Source organism: Cupressus sempervirens, chromosome 7, assembly GCF_028749045.1.
Source record: "Cupressus sempervirens isolate cs-2001-9-10 chromosome 7, ASM2874904v1, whole genome shotgun sequence".
Lineage (NCBI taxonomy): Eukaryota > Viridiplantae > Streptophyta > Pinopsida > Cupressales > Cupressaceae > Cupressus > Cupressus sempervirens.
The window spans coordinates 335921415-335935444 of record NC_143124.1 but is presented as its reverse complement, the minus strand read 5'-3'; positions in this window follow the sequence as shown (position 1 = coordinate 335935444).

Sequence of the window (14030 nt, the reverse complement as noted above, 5' to 3'; positions counted from 1 at the left end):
CCTAAGGACATATGTTATCATGTAATGGTCGAAAGGGGTCATAGGTCAACCTATGATGCCCTTTGACCCATATGAACGATTCTAATATGTCCCTAGGGGTCCTAGGACCCCTAGGGATATATGTCATCATTTAATGGGTTGAAGGGGATTATAGGTCAACCTGTGACCCCCTTTGACCCATAAGAACAGTTCTAATAATATGTTGTTATTTAATGGTTCGGAGGGGACCTATGACCCTCTTTGACCCATAAGATGACCTATGACCCCCTTTGACCCATAAGAATGATTCTAATATGTTCCTAGGCATCCTAGTACCCCTAGGGACATATGTCATCATGTAATGTGTCAAAGGGGGTCATAGGTCAACCTGTGACCCACTTCGACCCATAAGAATGATTCTAATATTTCACTAAGGGTCCTAGGACCCCTAGGGACATATGTCATTGTGTAATTGGTCGAAAGGGGTCATAGGTCAACCTATGACCCCCTTTGAGTCATATATATAAATAATATAGATGTATATATATAACGTTGTTATATTTAATAAAAATATAACGTTATTATATATATTAATAACATATATATTATGTTATTATATATATATATATATATATATATATATATATAACGTTATTATATTTAGTAAAAATAATAATAATATAAATTATATTTATAGATTATAATAAGAATAACATAATATATTATTATATTTTAATATATTATATGTTATATCTTTACATTACGCTATTATATATATAATATATATTATAATACATATTTACATAGTGATATAACAAAAGTAATTTATAAATCATAAGCTATAACTCTTAAATTCGGTTTTCCCTCCAAAATGGGTTGGGATTCCAAATTTTCCACCAAAATTCACCAAGCCATATTGGATATCCGATTAGGCTTGGTATTTACCAAGCCTACCTAATCAACCCAAAAGACGTGTTTGAAGAGGATTTTAGTGATACTCGAACTTCATGTAGTCATCTGACAATGTTAGTTTGATCGAAATTGAATGAAATGAAAAGGGTTTTTTAATATCGCTCTCGAGATTCCATCGATATAATTTTTGTCAAATTATAAGTTTGATAAATATTTATTAGTTAATTATCAATGAAGATTATTATAAAGTGTTGATTGACATATTGATTGAAAAATAGCTATTACTTTCAAACGATGTAACATTTTTTAAATCAAAAAGTTGTGTCACATTCTATGCTTTTCCTAGTATAAGAAAAAAAAATTAAATTAAATTTGGTAAAATTTTCTATTAGTTAAGGTTGTCAGACACATGAATTTTTATTTCTAAAAATGTTTTGGTAGAAAATTCATATTTAATTATTTATTTGGAATAAAAATACCAAAAAATATACGTCACATCTAGGCATGAGTCTATTTTTCATATCTATAATTATATTAAAAAAATATTATCATTTGATTTTGATTAAGGTGGTCAGAAATACATCTACTTTTTATTTTTGCCCTGAAATTTTTGTAGTACTGCATTAAAATTCAAAATTTTGACCAATCAATTTTTTTTTTCTCCTAATAAGGCCTAGTAGTTTAGAAACTACATTCAATTTCCTAAAAATTATTTTCTTACAAATTTTTGATATAAAGTCCATAAACCACTTCAAAATTATGTGTCAAGTTGACATAACCCTGATTTGCTAATTTTTCACTGCCACTTAAGGCCATAGTTTGGTACGGCATGATCCTGCACATGCCCCTCTGTCACCTTGCTTGTGACTTCTTTGGAATTTTAGTACTTTAATTACTTCAGTCAAGACCTAAAGTAAGTATACCCTACATCAATTTGTAATATTTCAACAACCAACTCATTTGATGCAGGGCAGTCTCGTTGTTGCTTAAACAACCTTAGATAGGGATATCACCCCTAACTTACCTCTAAGATATTCAAATACATCTTTAGTTGATGGTTTTGTGAAGATGTCAGCAATTTGTTCCTTTGAATTGACATATTCCATCCTCACTAGCTTGTCTTCCACCAATTCTCTTACATAGTGATATTTTGTTGCAATGTGCTTTGTTTTGGCATGCATCATAGGATTCTTTGATATGTTGATGGCACTTGTATTATCACAATAGAGTATCATAGGTTCAATCATCTCTTCCTTCATACCTTGAAATAGATATTTGACCCATACAATATTGGTGCAGTTGATAGCAGCACCAACATACTTTGCTTCTGTTGTGGACTGTGAGGTACAACTTTTCCTTTTGCTAGTCCAAGTGACTAATCTTTTACCTAAAAAAATTGCTCCTCCACTAGTTTTTTTTCTATCATCTATATTACCTCCCCAATCTACATTAGTATAGGCTCTCAATTCAAATATTTTAGCCCTCTTGTAGTATAACCCAAAGTCATTAGTTCCTTTTAGGTACCTCATTATTCCTTTTACTGCCATAAGATGATTTTTTCTTGAATTTGTAGAAAATTATGCAACTATTCCAATAGATAATGCAATGTCTAGTCTAGTATGGACAACATACAACAACTTTCCAATCATTGACTTTTACATTGTCTAATTTACTTTAGCTAATTCATCATTATTAGATAACTTATGTCCTATTACCATTGGTGTACTGATTGGTTTTGAGTCTTCTAAGCCAAATGTCTTGAGTATCTCCTTGATATATTTTGATTGCATCACAAATATGCCATATTTTTGTTGATGTACTTACAATCCAAAAAATAATTTAAGTTCTACAATCATTGACATCTCAAACTCATGTTTCATCTGATCAAAAAAATCTTTCCATATTGAATCTTTTCCTCCAAATATTATATCATCAGAAAAGATTTTAGATATCAAAATGTCTTTACCTTTTTCTACCTTGATATACATATTGTTGTTGTGATATGTTCCGTCAAATCCTATTTTCACTAAATATTTGTGAAGTCTCTCATACCATTCTCTAGGCACTTGTTTCAAACCATAGAGTGCTTTATGCAGTTTGCAAACCATATCCTTGTGTTTTTCATCAACAAATCCCTTTGGTTGTTCTATGTAGACTTCTTCTTATAGTACACAATTCAAAAAAGGATATTTTACATCCATTTGATAGACTTTAAAACTTTTGTAAGTAGCATATGCAAGTAGTGTTCTTACTCTGTCCATCCTTGCAATAGGAGTAAATATTTCCCCATAGTCTAGTCCTTCTTCTTCTACATAACCTTTGCAGACTAGTCCAACCTTATTTCTTGTGATCTAACCATTATCATCTAGCTTGTTTTTGTATGCCCACTTGTTACTAATCACATTTTATTAGCTGGCCTTAGAACTAAAGTCTAGGTTTTGTTCTTCTCTATTTTCTCAATGTCTTCTTCCATAGCTTTACACCAATTATCATCTTGCAGTGCATCCTTCACTGTTTTGGGTTCAATCTTGCTTAGTAGACATGATTCATTTCTTATTCTTGTCCTAGTTATTTTTCGAGCTTCCTTGTCACCAATAATTTGATTTTTAGGGTGATGTCTCCTCACACATTTGGATAACCTTGGTTCTATCCTTATTCCCATGTTTTTTCTTTTAGCTTTAGAGTCACTATGCACATCTCTTTCATGTGTAATGATTTTAGAATTAGAATGTGCATTATATTCATTCTGCAAATCAACTTTTGAATGCAACTTGACATTCACTGGTTGTGACTCTGCTGATACTGAAACTTGTTGTTAATTCCCAACTTGATTAGTAGCTTCTTCTTCAGAAAGCATTCCTTCATAAAAGTATACAAAGGGTTTATACTCTTTTAGTTTCTTGGTTTCATCAACTTGAAATTATGCATGCTCATCAAAGTTTACATTTGCACTCTCCACTATTTTTTTAGTGTTACTATTCAAACAATTATATGATTTACTTCTAGTGGAGTATCCAAGGAATATGCCTTTATCACTCTTTGCATCAAACTTGTCATTTCTAGAATATTTAATAATATAGCATTTACAACCAAACACTTTGAAATGTTTTACATTGGGTGAGTGACCATACAATAATTCAAAAGGTTTTGCCATTGTACCTTTCTTGACCTATACTTGATTCAAGGTGTAGATAGTAGTACTTATAGCTTCTCTCTAGTACTTCAAAGAAACATTTTTTTCCATCATTAATGTTTTGGCATAGTTTATTACTAATCTATTCCTTCTTTTTGTAATGCCATTATATGAGGGAGTTTTAGTTGTTGATGTTTGTCTCTTAATTCTTTTATCATTAAAATATGTCTCAAATTCTTTTAATGTGAACTCTCCTCCTTTGTGATCTCAGGCACTTCAGACTCTTTTCTATTTCTTTCTCAACCTAGGCCAAATACCACTTAAACATTTGAAATGCATCAAATTTTTGCTTTAAGAACATGGTAGTCATCATCTTGGAGTAGTCATCTACAAATAGCATTATGTATCTATCTCCTTTGTAGCTTTGTACTTCTATTGGGCCACATAATTCAATATGGACTAACTCTAGTACTTCTTTGGAAGTATAAGTTTTTCTTCTGAAACTTGACCTAGTCATCTTTTGTAAATGACACTATTTGCACATTGTATTTTTAGGCTTCTTCAGTTTAGGAAAACCTCTAACTTTCTTCATTTTGATGATGTTAATTAGATTATCAAAGTTGACATGACATAGCCTTTTATGCCGCAACCACGCATCATCAAATCTAACAATAAGATATGATACATCTTCCATATCTAGGTAAAATAGATTACTCCTAGTTTGTTCTCCTTTTCCTATTAGATTTCAATCAATTTCATAGATTTTGGTAGTTTTTTTTTCAAATTCTACTTTGCATCCTACATTGCCTAACTATGACACTTAGTAGATTGTAGTTCAATCCTTCAACATAGTATGCATTATCACATAAAAAAATTTCTATAAGCTTAATGGAACCTTTTCCTTTGATTAGACATGGATCATCATTTCCAAATCTAACACTATTTCCATCATACTGAGTAAAGGTAAAAAACTTACTTTTATCTCCTATCATGTGATGTGAGCATCCACTGTCTATGATCCACCTATCATTCTTGTTCATACATGTTACCAGTGTTGTTTTCTCATCTTCATCTAACTCATCCTTCATGGAAACATAGAATACCTCATCATCATTTTCATCAAAATCCTCTTCTTCAACAATGTAGCACTTTTTCCCTTTGTCTTTGCAATCTCTACTATCATCTTCTCTTTTGTTCTTGTGCTACTATCACTGGATGCATATTTTACCTTTTTCTTCTTCTTCTTTGGTTTCACCTTTTCAGTGTCTCTCTACAATAGCTTAGCCTTGAAAGTAGATTCAAGATTCTCAGGTCTATAGTTATCAAAGTTTGATAACTCAAATGTAGTAAGTCTTCCCATTGTACCTTCAAGTGTTAGCTTGTTTCCTAGTACCCATCTTAACTCCTGGATGGTTAACACTCTAATAGCATAGATGGGGAGCAAGGTTCTTAAGAATTTTGTATTGATATTTTCATCATCTAAATGACCACCCAAACTTGTTATTACACTTACTACTTCTTTCATTCTAGAGGCATATTGAGCACTATTCTCACCTTCCTCCATTGTCATGTCATCAGACTTTTCTTTGAGGCTTTCTCTTTTTTCTTTTTGAACATTTTGATCTACTTCATAATTATTAGTCAAGGCTTTCCACATCTTTAATGCAAAGGCACATCCCTTGATGTCATCAAATTCAACATAGTTGAGGGTAGAGGCAATCTCCAACATTTCTTGATTGTGCTCCTTTTTCTTCATATCTTCTGCAGTGAGAATAGTTGGATCAACATGTTCCACTTTAATTGAGGTTTTTGCATGGTCACTTATTGATCCAAGGTGTAGCTTTATCAAACTTTTCCATGCAATGCAGTTATCTCTATTGAGCTTGGTAACTTCTCTCTTGGACATCTTGATATTCCTACTTTTAGTACCTTTAAACCAAATCAGTAGATGGCTCTAATACCAATTATTAGAAATGCTTTAGAATAACTAAGAGGGGGGGCTAAATTAGTTATTCAAGGTCCAAATTTCCTAATAAAACTTTTTCACCAAGTATAGGTAGCCCACTTAACCAATCATGCATCCATGCTAAACATTCTACTTAGCAAGTTACTTAAAATCAACATGCAGGAATAAATCATGAAAGATCAACACATAAAATAATGATTTACATGAAAAGCCAATTTGGGAAAAACCATTACTAACATTCTACTCAATTCTTACTCTTCTAAAGTGATGCCTTGTGAAAGGCCTACATTATTAAAGGTTACAACACACTCTTAAATGTGACCTAGTTAAAGGATTTCAACTGCCCTGTTAGAAGTGGGCCTGGTTAAAGGACTTTAGAATATTCACTTGGAATGTCACCCTATTAAAGGACATACAAATGGATGTTAAACCAACCTAAGTCCATAGGATTTTACCCTAGCTAGTACAATTGTTAGAGCATAACAATAAGGGCTTTTGATCTGATACAACTCACAACATAACTTGCAAATTTTACTTCTCGATTCAGCTTCACAATTTCGCCTAGCTTTCAGTCTCTATAGATCTAACTACTTGTCCTCCTTTCAAGCTTTTTATTCTTGAGTCATCATGCTCAATGTACTAGTGCAATCTCCTCTGTGGTTACCTATTAAAGAACAATCTTTATGCTCTACTCTTCCCTCTCAATTCCTTCACCTTAGCATCCAACCAACCACTCAACTCGGCAATTCTTGCTTCTTTACTTGTAACTCCTTAAATAGATGTCTGAAATACTTGTCTCACTCTTAATCTTCCCACTTTTAATTTTAATTAAAATGGATTAGGTAAGATTTAATGAATCTAGCCCTTATCTTGTTTCTTCTAGAAGCATGATGAAGATTCCAATTATATTTTCCCAAAAATAGATTATCTAAAATTCTATGCCATCAACCAATCATCGTTATCCTCCATCTAGTTTACAAAGTTTAAGGTAACAAACTTGTTGGCTTAGATCTGGTGGATCTTTGACATTTCAAATAATGTTGTAGCTTGACACTATTGAATTTGAGATGCTCAACACATATTGTGTTAATCAGAACCTACTATGTTTTATTGATGCTCGACATCTACTGTGGATTTGTTAGACATAAACTAAATTTTTACTGATGCTCAAAACCTATTACTTGCTTGGCCCTTGAACTTGTTCAACTCCTATTTCACTCAGCACACACTGTAATGCCCCGCCAAGGGATCCAAAGAATTAACGTAGAGTTTCACTGAGTTTGGTAACATTTTTTATTTTATTTTTACATGAAAGTAAATACCATACATAACTTATTCACAATAACGGAAGCAATAGCAATGTCCATCTGAAAAGTAAACATAACATACATAACATATTACATTCTTTAAGATCCCTTAATGTTGAATTACATCTAAATTAACTAACATACATGAATCCATCTAGTACAACATCCACATTAAATAATAATGATAAGTCCAATGTTCATACATTACATTTCCAAATGCTCAATCATCCACTGTACATGTCACAGGGTATGAAGGCTTAAAAGAATATACATATGTGAAATAAGGTACATCATCCTATTCTAATCCATGATACATCAAAGAAAATCACATGATACACATGATACATCATCATAGAATACATATACATCCATCATGAGATCAAAAATAACTAACTAAGTGCATGGTTCCTCCCAACCGTTAATAGCATCATTAGACCATTGTGGGCCCTAGCCATCCCTCCATGTGTAACATCCCAAATCACCGAAGAGATCATCGGTATTAACATAGTAGGAATGTCACTCCTAACATATACAACATCATATGTAGAAAGTAATCTATCATGCAAATATAAGCATAAGATAACATCATCTAACATATGCTAATCATCAACAAAAGGATACATATCCACCATCACGAAGGACGCATCAGCCACGATGTCTCAATGAATCTCAAATGATAAGAGTGGAAAATACACTACCACCCGAACGCATGGTACCTAAGTGGTCCACTCCCACTGTGCTGAGGAGATAATCTCAAGTCCCAAACAGGCTATCCATAACACATAGCACAAATCTCTATAGTCCAGGAATCCTAAAAGTATACTAACTCAAAGGTTCGAATCACGAAACTGATATCTACTTCCTAGAGGCACACAATGACATGCAGGAACCTACTATGCAAGCAGGAAAGGGTCATCGCAATTATTACATACAAGTTACCCTGACAGTTAGCTAAACTCCACGGGTCCATACTGATTTCATGCGGCCACTAGTATCCTCTTGTACAAACGAGGCATACTACGGAATGCAAGGTTGCAACCATGTGTCTCACTACTCCCATCCTAGCCTATACAAGCACTCAAGGCATGGGCAAGAACAAAACACTTATCTTTTTAGGTTCATTCAGTTAGTATTAGGTGTGAATGTTATCACTTATTAATCCAACTTACAATGACTTACCTTGGTAGCCTCTTAGGGCCCCGACCCCCATTGCAAGCCACTTCCTGACACTACATGTAGATATCCTACCCTAATGCTCATGGACTCATAAATCTCAAAATTACAAAAGATAATCCATAATAAAATCATCAAATATGCATAATAGCATCAAATCTCCATGAGAAAACGTCCATAGAAAATCATGAACACAACAACTCTCTATTGGCAACTGAAGTATCACTGATAATCAAAAGTTTCCAATGGTTCTCAATAACCAAAATATATCTCAAACACACTGATCAAAAACTCCAAAAATGGTTGAGTCAAACATGTCACAACATGACATCATCAAGAATAAATCCACATCTCAGTCCCATCATGGCGACTAGAAAAATAATCAAGGATAACTGATCGATAACCAAAATAATGGTTAGGTCAAGTGTCTGATACACAAGAATCTCAACTATAACAATAAGTAATCACATCCAATACATAGAGCATTCCATTACATAACCATGGTTGGGTTTATAAAGATCGAGATTAAAACATCATCATGACATCACAATCACATAACCCGCAAGCCTCTGGTAGACGTCCTATACTGGTCAACACTAGTCAACCCAAAACTCAAAACAATAGTATAAGGGATACACAATGTAAACACATATTTTGGTTTTGCTAAGTTTACAACTTGAATTTAAATGCGAAAGTCACGGTTTACATTTCCAAGTTTAGAGAAAGAATTTGAAGGAACATTTTGTACGTTTTTCTATGTATTGTTTTTGGATGGATAAAATTTTTTCCTTTATAAATCCAATTTCCAATTACAACATTTTATTGAAATCGTTCCCCACCAATCTTTTAATTAAATTTCATATACTTTATATATTTTATAATTTAAAACTATTAATTAAATCTTAATAGTTAAATTATAAAATTATAAAATTATTCATCATTATAAAAGATGAATTCTTAAATCTTTTATCAAATAATAATAATTCAAATTTATTAATTACATATTTACATATTAAATATATACATACATATACATATATATATATATATATATATATATATACATACATATGTACACATATAAATAATAATTATTATCGCATTTTTAAAAAGAAGCGAAATATAAAAATCGAATTATAAAAATTCGATGGATGACATATATTATAAGTTAAGTGCTTCACATATTACAACCGGCAGTGACCATACTCAATGGTTAATACACTATCGCCACACATAAGCCGTGCAGCCTGCAGCGCCGACACTCTGCCAAGTGCAAGTGCCGTGCGCACGAGTCTGCATACGATGGACAGATGAGCTGGTACGTCTACCCGACCCATGGTCAATACATATAATGTTTAGTTTTATAGCATTTTTCAAAAATGCAAATAAAAATCAGAATGCGATTTTGTATATATATATTTTCACTACAATTATTTAATTCGATTCCTCAATTAAATATATACACATGTGTATATATATATATGTGTATATATATATGTATGTATGTAAATACGAATTTTGTGTCACAGCATATAAATAATGCATATATATATGTATGCAAATATAAACATACATATACACAATATATATAAATTCTAATTCCTCGAATTTTCTTATAAACTTTTAATCCCAAATTTTTTTCCAATAAATAATCTAATGGGTTTGGCTATGAATTTAAACCCTAGCCTCATTTTTTTTTTCAGATCTATGCATATAAAGATTTCCTCATACATTCAATTGCCCATATTGAGAATGCATACAATAAAAATATGAAATTCCTCGGAAGACATATGGAAGACACAAAGAAGACAGGAATGCATGATGCAGAAATAGCATAAGAAAAATCACAAGAATCTACCCAAATTTTGATGTTAATTCGCTTTTCCTCAGAAAACTCATAGAGTAAGCTCCCTTCTTCAAAGTTCTTGAATCCTCCAATGCTCGAATTGCTCTCCACCCTCTCTCCCTAAGCTTCTATGCATGTCTGAATATAAAGAGCTCTCAAGAAACCTTTGGAATGCTTCTTGAAACTGCTAAAAGGTGTCACCAACTAAGCATGGGTCTTTTCCAATTCTTTTTGATGAGTCAGAGAATTGTAGACACCTTGTGCTTAATTGATGCACTAACCCTTGTGTTGTTGACACATGTTAATTCCCATGCAAGCTTATAACTCCAATTTACTTTTTAGATAATTTCTATTGAAATTTTATAACTTTCATGTTAATTTTTATAACTTTTATTATTATTATTTTATTTATTACTTTATTATTGTTTTATAATTATTATTAATTTTAATTTCTAGTTTTCTTTTATTTAATTCCTTTCCTCAATAATTCACATTTAATTAATCACAATCAAAATATCAAAGACTATGATATTTTATTAATTTTCTCAAATAATTAATTTATTAATTAAATCTATTTATTAAGACATAATTAATAAAAAATTCACCATAGACCTTCAAGATAAAATATGAAAACCCATCATAGAACAAATCATAGAAAGTAAATGTAAAGGGTTAAAAATCACGAAATATGTCATCCGACATATTCGATAGGTATTCAAGTCTGATACTTGTCCTAACTCACTAGGACAAATGGGTTTTAGGTTTGGGATTTGGACTTGAGAATTTATCTCCCTTCTCTTATCATTGAGACAGTATAATAGGGTACGCTCATCCTGGCAATTTAGGGAAGTCGTTACCCGGTACCTGCAACCTGCAGGAAAACCATGCATGTACATACAATATATAATGCTAAGCTAAAATAACAATGGTAGGAAGTGGTGCATCGTGTAGATCCTGACTAAGTAGGTGACTACGACTCCCTTCCTTAACCACATCAAAAATGCCATACAATAAGAAAACACACACACCATACACATGCAAGTATGGGGTAAGTTACCATAATAAAACACATGAGATAATAAACCATCTAAGTAATCATCATTAATAACTAAAAAAAATGTAATGATCATCATACATACATGAAATGTAAAGTCTAAATGATCTCATCATATATCAACTGAATCCTTATCATAATATCTGTTAGTGTCAAAACAACACCACTAAACCATCAACATAAAACTAGTCTACATAGTCTGATAATAATAGCAACAATAAGTCTAGAAAAGATGTGAACGAGGGTAGGCACTACATCCACCCCCCCTTGAATTAGGCTTGCTCCTGGAAGCCTACAAACAAATAGCGATATAACTCCCTCAATCTAGCTGCATCCTCCCAAGTAGCTGAAGAATCATTAGTAGGGTCCCATTGAACCCTTACCTGCTTGATGGTTCGGCCCCTGAGGGTCAACTCCCACTGCTCCAGAATATGAACCGGCTCCAAAGCCAGTTGCCATTCCTCTACCTGCAATGCATTCCAATCAAGAACATGCACAATATCAGGAATATACTGCCTAAGCACTGAAACATGGAAAACATCATGAATGTGAGCTAGGTTGGGCGATAGAACAAGGCGGTAAGCAATCGAGCCAATCCTCTCCAAAATCTCGAATGATCCCACAAGGAGAGGTGCTAGCTTAGAACCCTTTCCGTACTGGATCAAACTCTTTCATGGTCGCACTCTCAAGAAAACCTTATCACCCACAACAAACTACTTATCAATCCTGTGAGCATACACATACTTCTTCTGCCTATCCTGTGCCGTAGTCAAATGCTCACAGATACGCACTACCTGTTGCTCCATATCATGAAGCATCTTAGGACCCAATAGAATGCAATCCTCGAGAGTGTCCCAACTCAATGGTGTATGACAAGGATGTCCATATAATGCCTGAAATGGTGCCATGCCAATAGAACTATGATGCCCATTGTTGTAAGAAAACTCCACTAGGTAGAGATAGTCCTCCCAATGTGTCTACCTATCCATCACATACATCCGTAACATATCCTCCAAAACTTGGTTCACCCTCTCTGTCTGACCATCAGTCTCTAGATGATAAGCTAAAATGAAGTTTAACTACGCTCCAAGCTCATGCTACAACGATGTCCAAAATGCAGATGTGAATACAGGATCTCTGTCAAAAATGATCTTTCTAGGAATACCATGTAATCTCACAATGTCATGCATGAAGACATTCACTACAGAAGCTGTTGTGTAGGAAGACCTGATCGGTAAAAAATGTGCCACCTTAGTCAACCGATCAACGGTAACCATGATAGCATCATGACATCGAACTATCATAGGTAATCCTACAATGAAATCCATGGAGATGATATCCCATTTGCAAGAAGGAATGAGATTAGGCTGCAATAGTCCTGCCGGGTGCTGGTGTTCTACCTTGACTCTTTGACACTCAAGACACCTAGCCACAAAATCAGCAATATCTCACTTCATCTCGGACCAAAAGAACAAACGTCTCAAATCAGCATGCATCTTCTTGACACCTAGATGTGCTGAGTAAGGTGTACGATGGGCTTCTGCCAGAATCAAGGTATGAAGCTCATCTAGTAATGGCACACAAATCCTCCCCAAATGTCTCAAAAGACAATCTGATTCTAGAACATAACCTGCAAACTTACCTTCCAAGGGTCTCCCTGAATCTATCTCTCTACACACTTCCTGATACCAAGAATCCGTAGGAAGTGCCTAAAGAATCTGGCTCCTCAAATCCACAATAAGAGTCATCGATGTTACCACATGTCTCCTGTGACTCAAAGCATCTGCCACCACATTCTCCTTACCTTGAATGTACTTAACCTCAAAATCATACTCGCATAAAAATTCCATCCATCTCCTCTGGCAAGCATTCAAATTAGGTTGAGTAAAAATGTACTGAAGACTACGATGATCACTATGTAGCTCAAATCTGTGCCCCAACAAGAAATGTCTCCACCTTGTCAAAGCATGAACTACTGCTGCTAACTCAAGATGATGTGTAGGGTAATTTAACTCATGATCCTTGAGCTTGCGTGATTCATATGCAATCACTCGTCCATTCTACATCAACATTGCTCCAATTCCTTCAAGAGAAGCATCTGTACACAGCATGAAATCACCTTCTGGATCAAGTACAGCTAAAATCAGTGCACTAGTCAAAAGCTCCTTGAGCCTTTAAAATGCTTCCTCACATTTCTTTGTCCACAAAAACTTCTTACCTTTCCTCTGAAGAGAAGTGATAGGATGTGCTATCCTAGAGAAGTTCTGGACAAATCTGCGATAATAACCAGCTAAACCCATCAAACTATGAATCTCTGACACACTAGTTGGGGTAGGCCAATCTATTATCGCCTGAATCTTTGCAGGATCCACTGAAATACCATCACCTGAGATAACATGCCCTAAATACTGAGTCTCCAATTTGAAGAATTCACACTTAGCAGCATTGGAATAAAGTTGATTGCCTCTCAAACACTGCAATACCAACCGCAGGTGTTCCTCATGCTCCTTCTGAGTCTTAGAAAATATAAATGTGTCATCAAGAAACATGAGAACAAACCTGTCAAGATATGATCGAAAAATACCATTCATCAAACTCATGAACACTGATGGAGCATTAGTCAACCCAAAAGGTACCACTATGAGCTCATAATACCCATA